This window comes from Marmota flaviventris, chromosome 16, assembly GCF_047511675.1.
Source record: "Marmota flaviventris isolate mMarFla1 chromosome 16, mMarFla1.hap1, whole genome shotgun sequence".
Classification (NCBI taxonomy): domain Eukaryota; kingdom Metazoa; phylum Chordata; class Mammalia; order Rodentia; family Sciuridae; genus Marmota; species Marmota flaviventris.
Genome location: NC_092513.1, coordinates 9,354,088 through 9,378,887, shown reverse-complemented (window position 1 = coordinate 9,378,887; position 24,800 = coordinate 9,354,088).

Genomic DNA, 24,800 nt, shown 5'->3' with positions numbered 1-24,800 from the left:
GAGGTGAGTAACAGGGAAGATGCCCTGGAAGGGTGCATCTTCCCTGTGGATTCCTCCCCTGGCCCCTCCGCTTCCTGACTTGGCCATGATTTCTTCTGTGGAACTTATCTCCATGATGTGCTGCCTCACTCTGAGCCCCAAGCAGTGAAGTCATTCATTTACAGACTGAGAAATCTGAAACTATGAGCCTGAAATAAACTTTTCCTCCTTTAAGTTGTTGTTGGTCCATTCATCACAGTTTTACAATAGCTAACTAAAACAGAAATTGGCACCATGAAATGGCGTCATTGCTGTGACGAACTTGGCCATGTGATTCGGAAGCCTTTGGACCTGGTTTGCAGGAAGAATTTTGAAAAGTTTAGAGGTGCAAGCCGGGAAAGCTTTAGAACATTATAAGTGAAGATTAATGGCCCATTTTGATGCAAGCTCAGAATGCTGACAGGAATGTGAACGGTGCTCATGAGGTTTCATAGGAAAATTTTTCATAGGGAAATGAGGTATCTATTGGAAATTGGATTAAAGGCCACTCATGAGAACTTGGCTATGTTTTACCTATTTTCTGAGACTTTGTGTGGGGCTCCATTTAAAAGTGATGGACTAATTAATCGGGCGGGGGGAGGATTTCAAAGTAGCACAACATTCAGTCAGTGGGATGGACATTGCCAGCACCTTTTATCCAGGTTGACTGTGAAAATTGGAAGCAGAAAACAGAGCTAAATGATTTTGAAAAATTGAATTTTGGCAATGTCTATGTAAAGTTGGGCCAAGGAAGCTGTGCTTATTGAAGAAATTACAGCTACTAGAGAGATGTTAAGAATTTTACACAGAGAGAATAGGAAAGGTGCCTCAAAGGCATCTCAGGAATTTGCAAGATTCAAGATAAGGAAGGAAAAATTTTTTCTGGAAGAGATAATGGGGTGCCCTTCTCACATAGGGGAGTCTAGAAAGTTGCTTCACCACAACAAGCCACGCAGGTACTCATAGGCTACCGCAGCCATGAATCTAAGAGGCCCAAGTGTTTTGTGAACTGGCAGAAGACCTTGGCATCATCCACATGATGCTGATTCTATAGAACTGCAAGATGCTAAAATAAAGTGGTCATGAATGTTTCACAGAGACTTTAATTGAAGGCTTTGGAGGCCAAGCAATGCACCGCAGGTCTGGAGTTCCTGTAGGGTACTGCTTAGAGAATGATGCTGAAAATGTGAAGGTGAAGTTGAAGTTTCAGTGGAAATCCCAGGAATTAAGAGATTCTTGTGACGTGAACTGTCTGCTAAAAGAAGCTGCTGGCTACAGAGATAGCAATGCTTGTGCACTGCAAACGGCAAGACCACGGGGACAAAGCTGCCCAAACCCTTGGAGAGCTCATCTCACAGACATGTGTCCCAGATGCTGTACGCTGAGTTGCAGACAGAGTTCTGAGGACTGTTGGCCCTGCCCGCCTTTGGTCTGGCTTTGGCCCCATTCCTTCTTTCAATGCTCCTGTTCCTCCTGGAATGGGAAAGGTTACTATGTGCCATTGTATATTGAATATATGTAACTTTTACAGGAGTTCATTGCAAGAGTTTGCCTTTGAGTCTCATGGGAGACTTTGGATTTGGACTTAAAGATAATGTGGAAACTGTTAAGAATATGGGACTCTTGTGGTTGAATTAAATGCATTTTGCATTGTGAGATAGACATAAGCTTTTGTTTGGAGAAATATGAATCTAGAAATCATAAATAGTTCCACGTACTTTCCCTCCTCCCTCCCCTGGTCCCCTTTCTCGACTCTTCTGGCCTTCCATCTATTTTCATGAGATACAGGGAAACTATATTAACAAAATCATATTTTTATATTATATTATATATATATATGTATATACATATATATATGAATATGTAATAACAAATCTTACTATTACGCATAATTATTATGCATAAAATTATGAAAAAATAGTGAATTGTTACATAAAGCATATTAGCATGACTGTTATATGTAAATTGGATGTTTTCAGCAATTCCAGGAAAGCCCATTAGAGATATTATTTTTAAATTAAAAATATATTTGACTAAATAAAATGAGTACTATCTCATTTCAATACACGGACCTTGTATATTCCCCAAATAAAACATAAGTCATTTTCTAAATAAAGCATAAGCAGTGCATTTGGAAATTTATAGAGAATGGACAGTCATGTGATTTGTAATGATGTCCCCCCCCAAAAAAATATTCTGATTACTTAATATCATTATAGCCATCATGGTATTATATACCAAAGCATTACTCTCCTTGTGGTGTTGCTGGTATAGAAAAATTCACTGAACGGCCAGTTTTCTAAAAGTGTATCACAATTATGTATAGTACATAATATTTGAAGATAAATAAGTCCATATTATTAGTTTATGTACTTACTATAGCACATTTTGCTGTTATTTTAGAATTCCTTCTTTCTGCTTATTTTTTAAAATGGCAAAAAAGAATCTGCTGAAGCAGCCTCAACATGAAGTGTTCACTACATTTCTTGATTGCTTCAACTTCTCTTGATTTAATCACAGGCCCTAACCATTTAAAATCCAGGCTCAAGTTGCTAGTAAGAAGTCACATCTTGTGATTGGCATGGAAACAAAATTAAAAGTGACTGAATACTGCAAAGATAGAAAATCGGGAATGGTTGCTGCCCACTAGTCTCACATATCCCATTCCACTATTGCTACAATCTTGCAATCTTGAAAAACAAAAAGAGCGGGAGTCTGTTGAAAGATCTGCTTCATCAAAGGCAATAACAGTAACAAAACTTTGAGAAGGGATGATGTCAGATCTAGAGAAACTTCTTATGACTAGGATTGAAGACCAGACCTCAGAACCATGACAATCACTGCCAGAGCAAAAATATGTTTGCAATATTGAAAGAAAAAAATGTACTCCATAACAATGTTGAATTTACTGCAACCTTCAGAGCAGGTGGTCACTGTTCCTTACATAATAGGGACGTGAGTGGTGGGTCTGTGAGCGCTGGTGTGAAAGCCACTGAAGAAGTGTTAGAAACGCTGCAGAAGCTGAAGAGGAGGAAACTGGAGCAAACTTGGCAAGAGCAATCTGTCAGAGCAACAGGCTACATCGTGCAGGCTTGGTGTGCAGAGGGTTATCCCAACCAGGTTTGTGTAAGGACACTATGGTGTTCACATGCCAACAAAAATCACCTAAAGACACACTTCTCAGAGGTTTCTGTCAGTAAGCAAAGCACGATACTAGAAAAACATGACTTCTCTTGTCCCTTTCTGCAAGTGAAAAAACATTGCCATCATTTTCAGAGGTAATTAACCTTTCTCAACTGAAGGCATGCACAGCATAAAGACTGCATATTATAGCTGAAAAATATTGTAATGAAGTAGGTATACGATTGATCTGAAAAGGCTTCATATTTACTGGCCTCCTGAGAATCTTTAATTTAGTATTACTGAGGAAATATGACATTTAAACACCCTGGGTATGCACATACACATATACATGTGTATATGCATATAGATAAGACATTATATCCATCTCTACCACATATTAGGTCGTGCATGGTACGGGCCCTTCCCTTCAGGTGTTTCTGTGGTAGTTAGACAGACACATGAATAACAAATATGATGCAACATGACGGGTGTTTTATTATCTGTATGGTTACAAGCTATTTCTAAGGATGGAAGCTCAACTAATTTCCCTGGACAGAGAGAGGTGACCCCATGAGTTGGCGTTAGACTGATTCAGAAAGGAAACAGTATTTGAACTGTAACTTGTAGATGGTAGAGAAGATTCTTAGCTTTTGAAAAGCAAATATGAGTATATGCAAAGGCAGTGTGCTGACAAAAATTTAAAGTGTTTTTCAATGTAAAGGATTTGTCAAGGAAAAGAGGGATGACAGGGCCACAAGGCTAGACATATCAGCATGAAGCTACAGAAGATGTAGTAGGCTAGATTTTAAGTTGTACCTTTTAAAGAAATGTGAGTTTTAAGAATAAATGAATGATTACTTTTAATGAAATAATGTAGAGGTTCTCAATCATATATACTAGGAAAGTAATATCTATACACAAAAAATATAACTAAGAGTCTTAATTATCTGTTCTTTCCCAAATAATGAGGTTAATAATTAAAATTCAGAAAAGTAATCTCTACTTTTTAATTTTTTTTCAGTGATTGGTTTTTTATTGGATTTTAGAATCTTTTTTTTAAGGAATCATGGGTGAGGGGAAGAATGAACAAAAATTGAAACTGAAATTTGTCATAAAACTTAAACACAAATGAGTGAGAAAAAAAGAAGTGTCTAATTCACCAATGGCACAATAATCATATTAATTTTCCAAAACTGACATCAAAGATTATAAATGCATTGCACTGGTATTTGTAAATTGCTGCCAGATTCATGGATTATCTGAGATTGAATGCAAACTTATTAAATGTGTTAATGGTGTTTAAGTGGATAGAGAAACTAGGAAATTCATTATGAAACATTAAGCTTTGATAATACAGACTACTTTCTGCATAAAGATATGATCACATGTTGTTTTATGAGACAACAATGTACTATTACAAAATCAAAAGCAAAGAAAAATATGTTTACATTGTTCGGTCTCTTGAATAAAAGTAGCCAAATTTCTATTTTGCATGTATAATAAATAACAACTCAAGCATCCATGAACATTTAAATGTATGGAATAATATACATACCCTCTCTGTAACTGTGTGAATATATATTGCAAAACTATATAAATATATATTACAAATAAAATTATCTGGAGCAAATTTCACATTAATCATTATGCAGTATGATTAGTCAAGAAAGGAACAGCACACATTTCCAAAGTATAAACTATATAGAAAAAACGTTCATATTGTGGATTTACACTATGACTTATAAATGAGGATTTATATACTATGAAAGAACTATAAATAAACAAGAATTTATATATATGAATGTTCAAGTAAGGAGCACAAAACTAAGATAAATTGTAAATAAAAAGAAAAAAAAAGAATAACAGCATTAAAAATTAATATCCAAATTCATACATACACTGAGAGACATTTCTAAATATATCTGTCTCTTGGAAATCAGGCATTGCTTGATAACAAACAGCTTAAAAATATTTATTTTATTTCTAATTGTCTAAATCCTATTTTCTCCTAAATGCAAAAAAATAGATTTTTTTCATTACATAAAAAACAAACATTAATACACCTCCATATTGCTGATATCCATATACACAGTTAAGATTACTGAATTAATCGAACTTATTCACAGCTATGCATAACTAGTTCAAAGGCCCAAATCATTTTAAGAATTTTTGTGAAAGCATAAAGATGATGAGACCAAACATTTTGCAAGAAGTTTTCAATATATCTTTTTAAAAATCTCTGAAAATTATTGTGCCTCCTTAATTTTTCTCTATCTCAAATCTATGAATGCAAATTAGCCTATATTTATGTTTCTTTCCTGCTAGAGTAAATAAGTGGGCTAATTCTTTCTTGACAAATATGTTGTATTATTTTTAATATCAATTATCAGAAACATTATTTAAAGAGTGTATCAAATTATACCACATTTATACAATGTTTAATCAGTATAAAAATTATTCATATTCCAGAAATCTGGATTGTATAGCAACCTTTATATATATTCACATATATATTTCTTCTACAATTTTTGGCTCTAGAAATTTGCATCCCGATAATCATTTAACATAACACATAATGTTTATGTGACATTTAATATGTGATAAACAATGCAAATACAGACAACTAGCATACTTATAAAAGTAATTTTAAATAAAGTGTTAAGTTACTTAAATGTTGAATCTATAAATATGCACAAGTGTTCTTAACCTAATTATGCATTGATTCCATATCTGACATTAATATGCTATACATGCTCTGCATTCAAATTATGTGTAGAGCATTTGAATATGCACATAAAAAAGCAAATTTTCATAACAAAATTTGGCAATATATTTTTCCTGCAAAAATCCAGAGAAAATCACACTTGTTCAAGTCTGCATTCCATAAACCACACAAAATGAGAATATTAAAACATGAAGTAGAGAGGAGTATCTTTACCAAACATCTGCATGTTTAATATTCTTCTTTATTTTTGGCATTAACATTCATTTTCTTTATCCTGGCATATGAAAGCCCAGAGGGTGTCCACGCCTCATGGCTGTAACATATGCTCTTTCAGTCGCTGAAAAGAATAGAGGCAACAGATTTGGGGGTGGGGGGATACACTTTCAATCCAGTTGTAATCGAAAGCATCAACAGGAAACGCCATGTCCAGATGAGATATTTTGAAACTGTGTGTTCAATAAAAAGAGCTGGTCTTTCAAATGATGTCAACTCTTCTTCACTGAATACCTGTGGACAATAAAACTTTTATAACAATTCTTGAAATGCTTTCAGAAACTCAGATTTTATGGCAAAAAAAAAAAAATTGAAGCTACAGTGCAATGAACTTTCACTGTTCCCTGGTTAAATGATTTAATAAAACAGGCAGACAATTAGAAGAAATTTTTACATAGCAAAGCCAAAATTATCTTAAAATAATCCAGAAGGAAATATGGACTTTTAAAACAAAAAGTTTTATTTTATCTTGAATTAATTTTACACATCTTAGAAAAAGTAGACTTGTTTCAGTCTGCAAAGCAATTGTACAACCAAACTCTGGCAAGACTCCACTTATGAGAATACCACATGCCACTCAGAGAACTAATGCTAAAAAAACCAACCAACCAACAAAAAAAAACTGGACGAGTTGAACAAGTATGAACAACAACAAAAAAATGTTGAAGAAATACTGAGCTAGGAAACAACAATGACACAAGGGGTTCATGATCCAGAAATGAAGGAAGGACCAGAGATGTGAGTGTGGAGTGGAAGCCGCTCCTCTCCCTGAAGCATCTTCATTATGCAAACCTGTGGAAGAAGAGCTGAGTTGGGTGTCTGGCTGTTTCCAGCGTCTGTGGTAACAAGTGTTAATATTCAGAGCCCACTTAAGAACAGAGATACCTGTGAAACACATGCGAATAAAGTTAAGATTCTTGATTCTTTTTTCTTACAGGTGCTGGGATTGAACCCAGGGCTCTGCACATGCTGTGCAAGCATTGTACCATTAAGCTACACCCCTGACCCAAAGTTGAGATTCTTGAAAGACTTCACATTAAGAAAGCTTATTCTGAACCCCAACTTTGAGTGAGGGATGTGGCTTAATGGTACAATGCTTGCATAGCATGTGCAGAGCCCTGGGTTTAATCCCCAGCACCTCTAGGAAGAAAAAAAAAAAAAGGAAAAGAAAAAAGAATCAAGAATTTTAACTTTATTCTCATGTGTTTCACAGGTATCTAATTAATGATGGTGAAATGTGATGATCATTACTATCAAAAGTACATGAATGAAGACACAAATTGGTATGAATATACTATGTATACAACCAGAGATATGAAAAATTGTGCTCTATATATGTAATAAGAATTGTAATGTATTTTGCTGTTATATATAAATAAAAAAATTTACATAAAAAGAAATAGAACAAAAATAAAATAAAATTCCCCAGCAATGAAAAAATAAATAAAAAAAGAAGTCTGAGCCAATTAAAAAAAAAAAAAAAGAAAGAAAGAAACTGCCGCAGTCCGGCTGCAGCAAAATAACCAGGGGGTGACGAAGAACTTGTGTAGATTGATACAGCAGGAGTAGGAGCCGTTTATTGCAGGACAGGAGGGGTATATATACATTCCACACAGCTTATCTAATTAACATAAACTAGATACAGCAGTCAACCAATCAGGAATCTCCACACTTAATGGCTCGCTTTTGTTACTTCTCAAACCACTCCCTCTGGCATTTTGCCAGGCACCATCCAGACTTGTTTATGAACTCTAACATTCCCCTGGCAAAATGCCAGGTGTTATTTTGACTTGTTTACAGACTCTAACATTCAAGAAACCAGATTCCCCAAAGAATTAAGCCCATAATGAAATTTGATAGAAGTAAAAGAAAAAAATACCTAACACTATAACCACCATTGCGATATTTTACAAATCTGTTTTACACATTAATAGGAAAAACAATCAACAATTATTATTATGGATAATGCAATTTGAATCCGATTTACAAAATTGACTGAATTGAATATATATGGAATGCTGCTTGCATTCCAAGCTCTCAGATGTGTTATAATATTCACCAAAGTTAAATAAATGTGGGAGCATAAAATTATTTTCAACAAATGTTCATGAACCAAAGTTATACATCTTGTGTTATCTCATACCATATTAAAATGGGAAAATGTAATTTTAGCCATGCAAGAAGTAAACAAATAACTTTTTAGTACAAAAAGGGGAGGGGAAGAAAGGCTCTGAATCATTTACCTGAACAGATAAAAAAGAGCAAGTTAGATCCAGCGTGTAAGTAAAAGAAATGGAAAGTATTATCCAATGGATGGTCAGAAAAGTCAGACTCTGGTAGTTTGGCAAGATTCACAATGTTAAATACACTACAATAAAACAGAAATAAATAAATGGATAGAAGTTATAAATTACAAGCATTTGAGTATAAAAAAATGACCTTTAACTGTAGTCCAAGGGACTATAAAAAGATAAAATTAGACTACATGACAAATGTGTGCCATAAATTTGAAGTCTGATGAAACTGAAAAATTCACTGAAATATGTTATGGTTTGGCTATGAGATATTCCCCAAAAGATTGTGTGTAAGACAATGTGGGAATGTTCAGAAGGGAAATTATTAGTTTATGATAGTTATAATCTAATCAATGGGTTAATCCACTTGATGAATTAATGATTTCTAAGGACTACTATAATGGGTGGTGACTATAGGTAGGTAGGTTATGGCTAGAGGAAATAGATCTCTTGTGGTGAGCCTTTGTGGTTTATATTTCGACCCCACAGAGCAGAGCTTTCTCCCTCTTTCTCTCCCCACATCCCCTTCCTGGCTGCCAGGTCATTGCTCTGCCACGCCATTCCACCATGATGTTCTGCCTCCCCTCTGGCCCAGAGATATGGGGTTGGACAGAGGTGGATTGAACCTCTGAAACTGTGAGCCAAAATAAAATTTATCTCCTCCAACTTGTTCTTGTTGGGTTTATGGTCACACATATGAAAAGCTGACTAATACTGAAGAGAGATCACACAGTTTGACTCAGGGAAACTATTGTTATATTGTTGAAAGAAACTGAATCCCTACTTAATAAACTTACTATAGTGAAAATCCACCTTCCAAGAATTTACCAATGATTGTTTTTCAGACATTTAAATAGTCTCTTTCAGAGAATAATAAAAAGAAAGAGAGAGAGAGAGAGAGAAAAGAAACATTACCCGTCAATGTAATGAGGTCAGAATAACATTGATGCCAATACCACCTAAGCACATAATTCAAAAGTTAAATTGAAAGTTCGTACTTACTTAAATATTTATCTCCAAAAAAGAACAAATACTACCAAACATGTTACAGTAATGTAAGTTGGCTTAACAAATGAAAAATAAATCAAAATGATTCACTATGCTGACAGCTGAAAGCCATATGATCCTCTCAATAGATGCACATAGTACTTGGTAAAGCTCAAGGTATATGAGCATTCAAGAATGCCTATCATGCTGTGAAAAAAAGGAGTTTATATCATCTGATTTATCATGTAGTGAAAAAGCTACAGAAAATCTTGAATACACTCATGAAATATTCTCCCTTGCTACTGAGGAAGAGAAAGTAACACCCTCTACCATAAATTCTTTTAAAACTTGAAAGTTTCATAGACTTCTGTTAAAAAAATAGAATTTGAAAGTACAAAATTAACATATCATTTATTTTATATATGACAATATAAATTAAATATCCAACATTTTCTATAAGTTAGAATTCATAAGGGTAATTCACCTATTTAGCAGATACAAGGACAATGTATGTCAGTAATCTTATATTTTTCAAATACCAATCTGTGCTTATCAATGTAATTATGAGATGCTGTAAATTCTTTCTCCTCCATATCAAGCTCAGTATCTACCCTTGCTGCTCCATTTACATTGTGAGGCCTCAACCCAAGCCTGGTACTTTCAACAGTCTAACCTTAGGTTTATCTTTATTTTTATAGTGCTTTATCTCTTGGTACCTAACAACGTAACTTATCTGTTTGTTGTCCTTATTATTTATGATCAGCTTCTAAGTTCCACATAGATAGGGTTTGTGTGCATATGATCAGTTGATGTATCCAATGTATGCAGCACAGGATTCCCTGCAGGAAGCTGTCAGAAGGCAGTGGTCTATAACCCAGAAGAAAACACCCTGGTACCCAGGTCTTGAACTTGTAACTTGTAGATCTTTGAGAAATAAAGTTTTGTTGTTTAAGCATCTCAGTCCATGGTAGTTTGTTGTAGAACCCCAAACTAAGTAAGACATGTTTCAGGTATCCCCCAAACCTTTGACCAGAGTTAGAAAATATGTAAAGCATAAAAAGTGATTAGCAAGAGTCAGTGTAAAAGGAGGGTTTGTGTGAGGGGGACAAAATTAATTAGACCCTAGAACATTCAGAAAATGATATTCACCACAAGATTATAAAAAGATTGATATGCTTCAAAAAGTTAAAGAATTTAAATGCTAATTTATAAAAGTAATTGGATAAAGAATTACAGAAATTGTAGGTAAATGTTATCTTTTCACCTTTTGTCCAGAAACTCGCACATTAAATAGCAATACCATGTTTTTTTGTTTTTTTTAGGAAGAAATATCAGAAACACGTTTTACAGAGAAAATTTTAGTTTTTAAAATTAAATTCTTAAAATTAATGTGAAAGTTATGAACAACACTCTCTCCTGAGACAAACAAGGCAATGAATAAGAACAAGTAAGAGATAACAAGTATTTAATATTATTATTAAATGACTTGAAAACTTTTTCACCCACATAAATTAGTGAATAGGGAAACACTTAAAAAGTAAAATTTAACTGTTTATATATTGCAAATGATTTGAGAAAAGTTCACATTTTTAATAGACCTGTAAAATATCAATTCACTTAAAAATCATGTGAAAATTAATACTATTGCAGTTTCCAAAGTAAAATGTGAGACTATAGGTCAATTCAAGGAAACATAAATAAATATTAGAACAAATTTTCTAATTCTAGTAATTTATCCTTGGGAAATCCACTAGCTAGAAATACTTAATCAACAGGAGCAAGTTCAGTGGTTGGGGTATGTGCAGAGCTGCTGGTGGTAGGTATGATCTCAGGTCAGCATCGTCCACATCTTCCAAGTTGGCCTGCACGGCATTCCACGTCAATACAGGAAGGAGGAGAGAAAGTATCCTTTTACGTATGATCATTTCTGATTTTCCTCTTTTCTTCTTGAATAAACCTCTCATGCTATGTGACCCTATTAACAAGATGCTTATAAACAACTTTCAACATCAAATGTATATTTTCACCTTCATTATTTATTATTTATTTTTTTAAATGTGGTATTGAGGATCAAACCCAGTGCCTGACATGTCCTAGGTAAGTGCTCTACCACTGAACTACAACCCCAGTCCCTCAATTGCATTTTTGAATGGATTAATAAAATAGATAATAATTTAATTATCCCTCTGTATTTTGTTGCTGCACTAAGTTATTTTATTCAGTCTTGTTGGCTTTAAAAAAAAATTGTCTCAACCACTCTGTAAGAACACTTGCGTAAATTAGAGTCATCTATTCTTTCCAAAAATCTTTCATTCATGGATTCATGGTCTCCTGAATAGTTCTAATTATTAAATGTGCTTCTATTTGTTTACTCACTGGCACCATTATCTTGTTTGTGATTTAGTTAAAATAGCATTAGAGTTCTTTCAAATTCAATGAAGTTTCTAGTCCAAGTAAATATCCTTTGCCAAATACAAGTAATTACTTTCTAATCCATTTTTACTTGGGTGTTTCATTAGGAAACTATATTGTGTATTATGCTCTCAGTTTAGAATATATTAAAGTAACATGAATACAATATGTCATCTATAAAATTAAAGGAATGTTAGACTAGCTTCCAATTTTATAATAACTCCAATCATCATGTGATGTTTCAGTATTGTCCAGATGTAGTAAGGAGGGAAGGATCTGCTTACAGAGAGTAGGCTACCTGATATCATGGTGTGTGTGAGAGAGATGAGTGAGCTAGTACAAACTGTGGTGGTGGGAGAGAGAGAGAGGGAGAGAGAGAGAGAGAGAGAGAGAGAGAGAGAGAGAGAGAAAGAGATGAAGAAGAAGAAGAGGAGGAGGAGGAGGAGGAGGAGGAGAGATTTAGATGAGATTTAGGAATTAAACAAGTAAAATTAACAAAGCCCTTTGCAAGTTATAAATAACAAAGCTCAAAACTTCCTTCCTTCCTACTAGGTACCTCAACATAGGAAATGTTGCATTGGAAAACTGCAGGTTCCAGCAGAGATCTGATGCTCCCTTATTCCTGAACCCCTGAATGGATGCACCATCTTTCTTAATCCTGATGTAGATTTAGATTTAGAGCAGCAGAACCAACAGAAGTGGCAAGTGTTCTTTATCCTGCCTGCTCCCTGTATGTGGCCTCATACAGGCAGTCACTTGCAATCGGCAACCCAGAGTGGTCTGAGACAAGTGGAGAGACTTAGAGATCTCTGCACCTGTCTTGGTTTTCCCTTTCCTTCCTGATATTTCCTGTTCTATAATCTTAGTTAGCTTCACAAGGGATATGTTCATATAAGGTTATTCTTTCTTGTGACTTGAATGCAGATAAATTTTAAAATAAGGACTTGCGAAATATTTTTTAACAAACGATGGAGCACTTTTTTTTTTTAATCCAAGGTAATGAACAGGAAGCATGTGTCTGTTAATTAGGTAAATTTAACCATTGTAACAGTTTTTACAACGAATGCGTACAATTTTATTTGTCAACTTTAAAAATAAAGAAATAAAAATAGAAACATATATAATGCTGCAGTGTATTGTTAAATTGAAGAATTTCTCTAGTATAAATGCCAATGAATCCTACAAAGTTCTGGTTTGTGCAAATTTATGACATATTACCATGATGTGTCAAGATATAAAAAGCATAGTGTGTGGTTATCTGTTGTAAACTCATGGTGTTCTTAATAGCAAAATAGGCTATTTCTGTATCTCAATTTGTGTGAATCTCTTCTTTACCATCTTGCTTACATCTCAGGACCCAAGACCTACATTTCTATAATTGTCACAGAGAAGACCTAGAAGGTCAAAAGGAGGTTTGTCTTCCTTCCCTCCACTCATGGAAGACGTTTAATGTGGACCATCCTTCACACAAACAAGATCATCAACACTAACAAACCAGCTCTACCTCAGTCATATTTGAGAAGCAGTGATTAATAAAGCTTCAGAAACAATGAACAGTAATGTGGTCTATTAACTCTGCTGGAGTCAGTTAATTAGCAAGAACTAAAAAAACCTACTGAGAAAAAGAGAATGTGCTTCTGTGTGTGATCCAACCTGCCCAGGTGTGCAGTAGTAAAGTCAGTCGCACCAGTGCAGTGCACACTGGGCCAGACTCCTGGCAAGTGTGGGAAGCCATGGATTGGATCCTTTTCAGTACAGAATATTAAAACTACACCATGAGATGGTTTTCTTTGTTGATGAAGATAAACAGAAAGAAACACTTTTCTCTTTTCCAAGAAGAAAGAGCAACTAAATTTAATCAGACCAGAGATCTTTAATGTTTTCTCATAGGCAATCTCTCTTTTCACTTTCTTGTTTTCTCTCAGGCACTAAAAGATGATGATGATATTTAAAATTCTCCAATAGGTCCTGCTGAAATTTGTAAATCAGATTTTCATTTATTTTGTTCCTTTGAACTGTAAAAATTAAAGTGTGAAACCTTGCATCAAGATTACACCTAAAAATAAGTATTTTTTTCCTCCTGGAAATGATGTAAATGCTGCATATTATTTTAAAAAACAGTAGGATCATTTCATTTTCCATACTTTGTTCTGTATGAGATCTCATTTTGCCCTTAGGTTGTGCAGCTGTGTTCAAATATGTGTGAGTTGAATATTTACATTTTCCATTTCTGAATAAAAAATTTCATAGAGGTAAATGGTGTTAGCTTCCATGCACCACCATAGTTTTATGGTAAAAACTAAAATATGTTCTTATGATATATAAAGTAATTATGTGTTCTTATATTCATCTCTGGCATTCTAAATAACTCTCATCTTTTTACAGTGAATTGAAACTAATTCAATTATTCAATTTCATACAATTCAATTCACATTTCTATACACACTCTCCTTAGAGGTCAAATGGCTTTCATTTCTGGGAATACTCTACCCACCAGGTAACACTGTGCGTGTATGTGTTATTTTGGTGTTGACCATTGATAACTTGCCATTTTGTTTTTATGGCATGATCAGAATTTGACACAGAGAAAAAAAGTTGATACAGTAATTGGAAACTATTCTGAGCTTATCTTCAATTATTTTGGACTAAAGTCTGTGTATGTGACAGAAGCAGCAGCCAAACTTCACTCATTTGAACACATATTTTGCCACCATAAAAACCACAGAACATTGAGCAACGTGCTAAATGTGCCCAGAAGCCTCTTCTTTGTTTGCACATGCTGCACATTTGCTGTATGATGATCATGTACCTCCAGTGAATCGAAGGTCCCCTGAATGCTCTCATTGTACTCACTCAACTAAACCACAGTCATTTCATTTCCTGAGTTTCTGTCTGGTATCCTTGGACCTGAATCCAACACTGAGTCATTTAGCTGTAGCAAAAATTGTATATATGGGAACACTTTAGACCACTGCTTGGTAAAACAAAAATTTTAAGGCATTCTTGGGGAGCAACAGCAGGAAAAGTATATTTTTAATCATTTCTCCTGGTGATTTAGGCCAGTTAGCATTTTAGTATTTCAAATATCTGCATTTCATAAAGTTTTGAACATCTAGATAATTAAGAAAATCAATATTTTGCATAAGTATTTTGACTGCTAGTGTTGGGAACTGATTCATATCCATTTGTATTTATGGCAATCCTGTAATGTGCATATCACATCATTTATACTTTATGACCTTATGGAAAATGAGAAAATGAAAATAAGGAAAAAAAAACCTGAAAACTATATTCAAAAATAAAATAAAATAAATTATTCTATGGCATGCACTATAGATGGATTCCTTTTATGAAATTAAACATAGAAATCACTGTTTGTTTGCTGAGGCTTCCTTAACAAAATAATAAAGATGGGTAATAAGAACCAGAGAAATTTATTTCTCACACTTTCTGGAGGAAGGAAGTCCAAGATGAAGACACCAGCAAAGTGATCTTACCCTTGACTTGCAGAAGGCTATCTCTCTGTGGTGCCTTCAAGTGTCCTCTGTAACTCCCTTCCTTATCTCATGAGGACCCTAGTCAGACCTCCTTTAACCTTAATCATCTGCTTTAAGGCTTAATTTTCAAACCACACTGGGAGTTCAAGCTTCACTTATGAATTTCTGGGTCAGGGAGGGGCTACCCATTTGAGTTCATGACAATTGCTATGACTCATTGGTGTGTTCCTGAAGTTGAAGCAGAAAAAATACAAATTTAACTGGTTTTCCCTTTTCAGTAGAAAGAAATCCACTCTATTCTTTTTTTTAAAAAAAATATTTTTTAATTGCAGATGGACACAATATTTTTCATTTATTTATTATTTATTTTTATGTGGTGCTGAGAGGCAAGCGCTCTACCACTGAGCCACAACTCCAGCCCCTGTTCTCAATATCTGATCCAGTCAATACAGTCTGCTGTGATCCATACATCAGCACTTCAGTGATGGTCTAGCTTCCTTATTCTCTCCAGCAACAAATTCACTTTGAAAGATATAATATTCTGTAGGTAAACAAGGGATGTCTTTTTATTTGGAGTAAAAATAATTATTGTTTTTAGATAGTCATCTGTAGTATATCAGGAATATATTAAACTTTTGCATGTATAATTGAATATTTCACAACTTTGAAGCATTTGTTTCTGTTGTGCAGATCCTGGAGGTCACAGAATATTATAGAGTAGCACTGAAATTATAGGATTTTTGTTTTCATGTAAATCTCAAAGAAAAGGAAAGAATCCAAACAGTATATAAAAAGGAATAAAATACAAGATCTTTTAAAGCAGAGATTAAATTTAGTGCTAACATTTTTAGTGTAAAAACATTATCTGGAGTACACTAAATCTGGGTAAACATTGTATGCATTCTTATGGAATGTAACACCAAGCACCATCTCTGTTATTCAGAACAAGACCAATCATTTCCTAAGGTCATAGAATTCTGGCATCTTACAACACATCTGAATTTAATGTATATGAAAAGTGCTGGCTCAAGAATGGGATTCTGATAGAATAAGATATATCCCATTCTTGTATGACTATATCAAAATGAATCCTACTGTCATATACTTAAAAGAAACAATAAATTAAAAAAAAGAGAGAGAGAGAAAAGTGCCAATTTTTGTGAAGAGTTTTCAGATAAGTATAATTTTTTTTATCAAGATTAAATTGGCATATTTAGTAGCCAGTATACCTCATTAGACTTCTTTCTCTTTATCCTGTTTTCCTAAGGTAAATTTATCTTTGTGTAATTTTATTTTCTATCTTGCAGAAGAGGACATGGATACCAACTCACACACGAAGTCCCATTGGACTCCTGTAAATAACCCAAAGTGTACATACTACTTAGTGCTTTATTGTAGGGTAGGTAAAGACTTTACCTCATTGGACAAATATAACAATAATAGTGGGAAAATATATGTTTGATTTTTAACTACCAGATTAGGGACTCATAATAGAAGGGATTCAAATCATACCCTTGTTATTTTGAAAGAACTCTCTAAAACTTTATCCTATGTTTGGAAAGTCTACTGAGCTTTCTCCTTTCTCTCTCTCTCTCTCTCTCTCTCTCTCTCTCTCTCTCTCTCTCTCTCTCACACACACACACACACACACACACACACACACACTTTACAAAATAAGTGAAGGTAATAATAAAACAATAAAACTACAATTAACAAAGCTTTCAGAAACCTTGGCTTTCCTGCTCCAAGGACTGTCATTACATCTGATTCTGCTGGAAGAAATCCTCTAAGGATCCACTAGCTACTTCTAATAAGTTAATAGAAGGGTGCTCCAAGCACTTGGAAATTTTACTCCCTGAATCTGGTTCTGCCTTATTTGTGCTAATGAAACTAAATACCACACAAGATAAACACCATGGTATCACAGCCACAGGTTCAAGTTGCACTTCTAAGCTATTTATATAAGCCTACACTGGAGCATTTAACTTCTTGAAGGGATATCGGAAATTCCCCTTCAATGAACATTTTTGAAAAGCTTCTTATTTGTTAAAGTACAAAACTGAGGAGTTGATATTTAAATTGAGACATCCCAAGGAAGACTACATACATAGCATGCTTCTGACTATTGCACATCCATTCTATGAAGAGGTTTCTAAGCTGAGAAGATTAGGGAATTTGCCAGAATATGAGGCTGCACATGTCATACAAAATTGACCGAATTGTCTTATGTGCATGTGCACATATATAAAAATGAGATCCACATTTATGTATAATTGTAATGCACCAATTAAAAAATACAGTCTCTGCTTTAAGATGCTGTGACTCAAATACTGACTACAACATAGAAGAGGGAAAGTGCATTTTGGCTCATGGTTTCTAAAGTTTTCTCCATGGTGGGCTGACTCCATTGCTCTGGACCCAAGATGGAGCAGAACACCATGGTGAAGGGTGTGGTAGAGAAAGCCGCTCCCCTCGTGGTGGCTAGGATGCACAGAGAAGAAGATTCTGCAGAAGATAATCCCTTCCAGGGCAGGCCAACAGTGACCCACCTCCTCCAACTATGCCTCACCTGGCTGTGGTTATACCCAGTCAGTCCATTCAAACTAGAATAAACTGATTAGGATACAGTTCTCAAAATACCATCATTTTACCTCTGAACATTCCTGCATTAACACAAGAGTTATGGGAAGACACCTCATATCCAAACCATAACATTCCATCCATGGCTCCTAAAAGTTATGTCCATCTCACAATGCAAATGCATTTACTTTATCACCAAGAGTGTCCCACAGTCGTAACAGTCATAACACTTCCAGCATTGTCCAAAAGTCCAGGTCCAAAGTTTTACCTGAGACTCAAGGCAATCTCTTGTCTATGACCTCAAATAAAATTAAAAGTAAGTTAAACGTACAATGAAACAGAGTCTAAAAGTTAGGAATAGTGGCATAGAAATAAAGGATGAGAGCAGAGCAAGACCTTAGCCCAGCTAGGCCAACAGGTCCCATGACTACACATATGGCATCCAGAACACATGGCAATGTGATATGTTTTCCAAAGGGCGTGAACAGTCTTGCCCCTTTGGCCTTGCTGGTTGTGGCACACATGGCTCATTTAACCTGTCTCTTTCCACAGCCAATAATCTCTCTTGGCAGACAGACCTTGTTACTGATCTCTCTTAATGCCTAGGATCTCCATTCAAGCTTTGCATCCATCTTCACAGATGCACACATTGTCCAATCAGTGGCAGCCAACAGGTCAACTGAAAGTTTGACCATAAGCTCTGATTTCTGTTCCCAATTCTCACAGTAAACCTGGCTAAAAGATGCCATCACAATCCATGCCCCAGCTTGAATGACGTTCTGTCTCTAAATTTTCTCCACCAGAGTAATTAGGCCATCACTTTTTAAATTCAGCCTCACACATAGCATCAATACATGGGGAAAATATAAACAGTTTCTCTGCCAGAATGCAACACGAATGTCTTCTGGTCCAATTCCTAACAGGATCCTTGTTCCTCTCTAAAACTTCATGAGCATTGTCTTCATTCTCTGTATTCTAGTCCTCTGAGCTCCCAGCATAACTTCTTATTATTTTATGATTGCAACATTCTAAAGTTTCTCCAAACTTTTCCAAACTCCTCCTGCAAACCAGCTCAAAAGGCTTCTGAACCACATGATCAGATTAATCACAGCAATGACTCCACCACTGGTACCAATTTCTGTGTCTGCTAGCTTTGCATAACTGTGACCAAAATACCTGAAAGGAACAAACTAGAGTAGGGGAAGTATATTTTGGCTCATGTTTTCAGAGGTTCAATTCCTCTAGGCTGACACCATTGCTCTGGGTCAGAGGTGAGGCAGAACACCATGGTGGAAGGGTGCAATATAGGACAGCCACCCACCGCATGGCAGCCAGAAAGACAAGAGAGGAAAACTAAGTAGCTGCAGAAGATGAACCCTTCTAGGGCACATTCTCCATAACCCATCTCCTCCCGCCATGAGCTACCTGCCCACAGTTATGCCCATTTACTCCATTTAAACTAGGATAGACTGATCACGAGAGAGGTCTCACAGTCTGATTGTTTAACCTCTGAACATGTCTTCACTGTTACAGGAGCTTTTGAAGGACATCTCATAGCCAAACCATCAGAAACCTGATTCTTTATGGGCTCTCTATTCTTGCCATGGAAAAGAGTTATTCTATACCAAGATTTTGCTTTGCAGTGACTCTTTACCCACTCAAGGACTTTTCTTACCTAAAGAGACACTTCTGTTGAGGGCGATTACGCTTGTATTTCCAAAAGAATCTGAACCTCTTTTTGTCGTATGTAAACACAAATTCTCCCAAGGCCCAACAAATCATTTATCCAGAACAAGTACAAAAACCTTGATTTCCTCTAAGCCAAAGGGGAATTGGAGCTTTGACCATAACTTTTGGGTTAAACTCTCTGAATTGTCTAGGTCAAGTGGAGTAGCTGATGAGCAGGCTAAACAAACAAACAAATGAACAAATAAAAAATAAATACAAAAATCATACAAACTAACAGATCCTGGCTCTCTGAAACAGTCACAGCCAAAATCTGGGACTGATCATTAAGTGAACACAGTAATTTAGGCTCCTGGTTTCAAGGTCTATTTCATGAGTTTATAACCTTTTATTTTGGTAATCACTTGATAATCATTGTGCTCCAGTTGGCTGATTATCTCATCCAAAATCTTCAATGGTCCTGTACAGACTTTGTCATGTCAGATAATTCAATAACCCATTTTGCAAACAAAGGAGGGAAGGGCTCACTCTTGTCCAACTAAAAGCAACATGCCCTGGATGATCTCCTGATGAGCAAAATCTTAAAAATGTAGTCATGGATGGGAGCTCTCCAGCCTGACGTGGTCTGCTGGTGGCCAAACGGAGAAATAGAATTTTCAAAGGCCTTTCAGACTGGAGGTGGCCTGGCACCTGGCCCTCCGTGTTGCTGTTTTGTTGACCATAAACAATTTCACAGAACACCAACAGCAGACAAAGTTTGAGACCATAAGGCACCCAAATAAAGATAAGAACTCCATATCCATGTATACCAACAGATGATAACAAGAACTGTTCTAAATAGCAACATGTCTTATCCGTCCCATTGCATGGTGTGTGAGTAACAGTGGCTTCTTACAAGAATGGCAGTCATAACCTTTTCTTTCGGTCATTAGCAAGATAAAATTACTAAGGTATTCAATCTTCTAATTAACTCCACATCCTGACCACACAAAATCCTGCCTTGAGTAAGATTAATGTACTTCTTTCTGTCAGAGATAAACCTGTAGTCAGTTTCTTGATAAGTTTAAAAAAACATGTGTTCGCTATAAGCGAAGACTTGAGTTTCATAGTATGTAGTTAGGCGGAGCTGTTTCTAAGTCTCAAAACCATGCTGTTGAAATGCAGCCATCTGAGTCCCCAACTTTCTCCCTGTGTTCTCAGTTTGCCAGTAATACAGGAGGTGATCTAATCCTAACTATAGCACTTGCCCTTGCTTTCCCCTGTTTTAAATTAGTCAATCATATAGACTGTAACCTGGAGCTCCACCTATCAGAGCAAGGGGCAGATCTGACTTAGGAATGAAAAACTAGACAGACTTCCTGCCCAGTGTGTTTGCTTGCCAGATTTTTTTGGTAGCACATGCTTTTGCAGAAGTAAAGTTTGCCTTGCTGAGGAACTTTTAAGTACATGTCTGATCTCTTGCAACACCCTGATATTTCCAGCACTTGGACTCCTCCTGGATCACCTGTGATGCATATGATAAGTGCAGAATATTTTTTCCAACATTCCTGGGCAGAGTACATTGGAGTACACTGTCCTCAAAGAGGACACTGCTTCCTTGTGCAAGTCCATGAACTCCACTGTGTCTAGTGCATCCTTGCTTATGTTAGTCTCTGGCTCTGGGACTTTGGCAGTGGCTTATATCTGAATAGATATAATGAGACTGCACTTCAGTCAATTCCTGAGAGTTAGGGGATGTTAGAATAGGAATAGGAATAGAAAAAAGATAAGGTGACAGAATCATCCTGGCAGCCAGTCTGATATGCTGTCTCCCTCAAACCTCTTGCCAAAAAAGAAGACAAAACACTATGTTTAAATATGTTTATGAACAATGTATAGAAAGGAAACAATATTAATATTAATAATGTAAATTGTTGGTTTTAAAGTATTTTAAGACATTAAAATGAAACAGTGACTCAACTCACAGCACTTATCACCATTGCAAATCCACATGTCTAAGAAGTAGTGGAGAAAAATTCAAATTAGATTTTCTGACAGTGAATCATTACTCATTTCACCATCCATGCTGTCTGCCAGCATGTGAGACAAAACCGTGTCTTTTAGCAGGGCATCATATTTGAAGATTAAGTAAGTATTGGCATCTAAACACTTGACTCTCTCTGTTGCTCCATGTTGTCTCACCAGAAAAAACGCAGAGAAGAAAACAATCACAAAGGCGAGGGGATTAAAGCACCATACGATCAGGGAAGTTACGAGAACAAGTGCTTATAATTAAAATAATACTTTTTCAGATATTTAAAGTATCTTTAGATTGAAAAAAATAAGATTTTTTAAAATGATGTGCCAAATCTAGAAGACAGTGATATGGGATGTTCAGGGGAATTTTTTCAATGTAACAAATTCAAAGTCATCATACCAATTTTGTAAACAGAAAGGCTGTCCCAGAATTGCTATCTCTGGCCAAGATAGGCTGGGCAACCATTTGTCAGGAAGATAGTCCAAAAAAAGATAAGATGGCAGGACTCAGGATAGGTACCTAGATTACACAAGTTCATTGCTAATGCCATGATCCTCACAGCAAAACTATCCACGTGATGCCAATGACTGTGACTCAATAAGAACAAGAAAGTCATCATGTTATACAATGGGTTCCTTGAAAGCATTATTCTGGAATTTTTCTCATCCACTCTGACATTCCAATCTCCCAATGTGTACAGGTCAATATTTTCATAGACCACTATTTTTTAAAAAATTAGTTAGCTTCTTATAATGACTTAGTGGATCACAAAATAGCTTTGAGTATTTCATGAAATTAGAGTTGCTAAAAAACTGATTTTGGACTGAAGATTCCAAGGAGGACACGTTCCCACGTGTGCCAACCTTTCTTCTGGCACATCATCAGGTGATGTTTCTGGAGCGGGAGCTTCTCTCTTGTGGCACAAGGAGAGCTCCCTGTCTCTTCTGTACCTGGCCCATCTCCATTCAGACTGGAGAATTTCTTTGATTAGTTTATAAAGGGAAGTCTGATTAGATTTGTGGGTTTTGAGCAGAGTGTGGTGTTGCTCTCAGAAATGGAACCCTTGATAAATAAGAGAAAGCTAAATCACAGGGCTGCAGGGAAGTCTTGCTGATTGGCCTTTCAAAAGGGCTAGAGCCTTCTACTGCCCAACTCATGGCTACTTTTACATGTGAACTGGGCTATGGGGACAGTGGTTTGGGCTGTTTGTTTGTGCGACTCACGCTAGATCTTTTTGTGAAGAGATTCACAAGATGTGGTTAATACTGAAATGAATAGACTTTGTTTAAAGCCAATTACTATTCATTATCCAGGTGGGACTCTCCTAATAATGTCTGTGTCTATCTGTGTCAAGGGACAACAGACAGGACAACCAGAAAAGAAGGAATTCTCAAGGTGACAACTTAGGAACTCAGTTTGCATCCTGATGCGTGTTTGGAATGTGAACTCAGGAAAGCAACATCAACTCTTGTCTGAATGTGTCTGAATGTCCAGTCTGTGACTTGCACTCTTCTTCTTCCTCTTCCTCTTCCTTTTTCCTATCCCCCATCCAGTTATTCATTCTTATGTTACATAACTTCCACCTGGAAGTGTATTGAGCACCCTACATAAGGGTTCTTTGATTGCCTTTATGTTCTTCACCACACAAGCAAGATGTCAAGTTGATGCTGGCAATTATAGATTCTCTTAGAGATGGATGATGCTTACCTACTAAATGTGTCATAATCATCTTACCCACTTCTACTAATGAAAGCAGTTTTATGATAAATGTCTGCTCTTTAGACCCTTTCCTTTTGTTAATTAAATACTAAGTGATTTTACTTACTTTTCCCATGTCATGTAGTGGCATTGCCTTTTATATGTCATAGGATTGCTTATCCAGTTCATTTCAATAAAACTTGAAAAAGAAATAAGATCGTGAATGTGTAACTATAACCTCATGAAATCAGAGTGTACACCTCTTCAGTAAAATGTATGAGGATAATTTAATGCTTTTCTCTAGAATATGCATTCCCCAATCTGTTGTCATGACACTGTTTTGTCCTCTCTGGAGAACTCAGTACTTTATCATAATACCAAGGCTGCAGGGACTGTCATGTAAGCCATACTGAATCACTTTTCATGAACTTCTCAAATGATCTGATTTGGACACCACGAAAACACTGCTAATGCAATAGGTATGGTTAGGTAACCTAACAGCATAAAAGAGATGCCATAGAGTTTGCTCCTGTCCCAGCTTGGCCAGCTATTAAACAAGTCACCTTCCCTTTTTGAACATCAGATATTGTTACTCCAAAAAAAATCCAATTCCTAGGCCCCAACTTCTTTAATAAGATTTCTATATAGCACAAGACTAAAAATCAATAAATGGGATGGATTCAAACTAAAAAATCTTCTTCTCAGCAAAAGAAACAATCCGCAAGGTGAATTGAGAACCCAGGTGAATGAGAGCACATATTTACCACAAGCACACCAGATACAGCACTAATCTCTAGGGTATTTAAAGCACTCAAAAACCTTAACAGCAAAGAAAAAGATAACCCCATCAATAAATGGGCCAAGGAACTGAACAGACACTTCTCAGAAGAGGATATACAGTCAATCAACAAACATATGAAAAAATGTTCAACATCTCTAGCAATTAGAGAAATGCAAATCAAAACTACCCTAAGATTTCATCTCACTGCAGTCTGATTGGCAGCTATTAAGAATACAAATAACAATAAGTGTTGGCGAGGATGTTGGGGAAAAGGCACACTCATACATTGCTTGTGGGACTGCAAATTGGTACAACCAATCTGAAAAGCAGTATGGAGATTCCTTGGAAAACTAGGAATGGAACCACCATTTGACCCAGCTATTGCACTCCTCAGTAAATACCCAAAGGACTTAAAAACAGCATACTACAGGAACACAGTCATATCAATGTTTATAGCAGCACAATTCACTGTAGCTCAATTGTGGAACCAACCCAGATGCCCTTCAGTAGATGAATGGATAGGGAAACTTTGGTACATATACACAATGAAACATTACTCAGCATTACAAGAGAATAAAATTATGGTATTTGCAGGTAAATGGACAGAATTGGAGAATATAATGTTAAGTGAAATAAGCCAATCCCCCAAAACCAAAGGCTGAATACTTTCTTTGATATGAGGATGCTGACTCATAATGGTGACATGGGG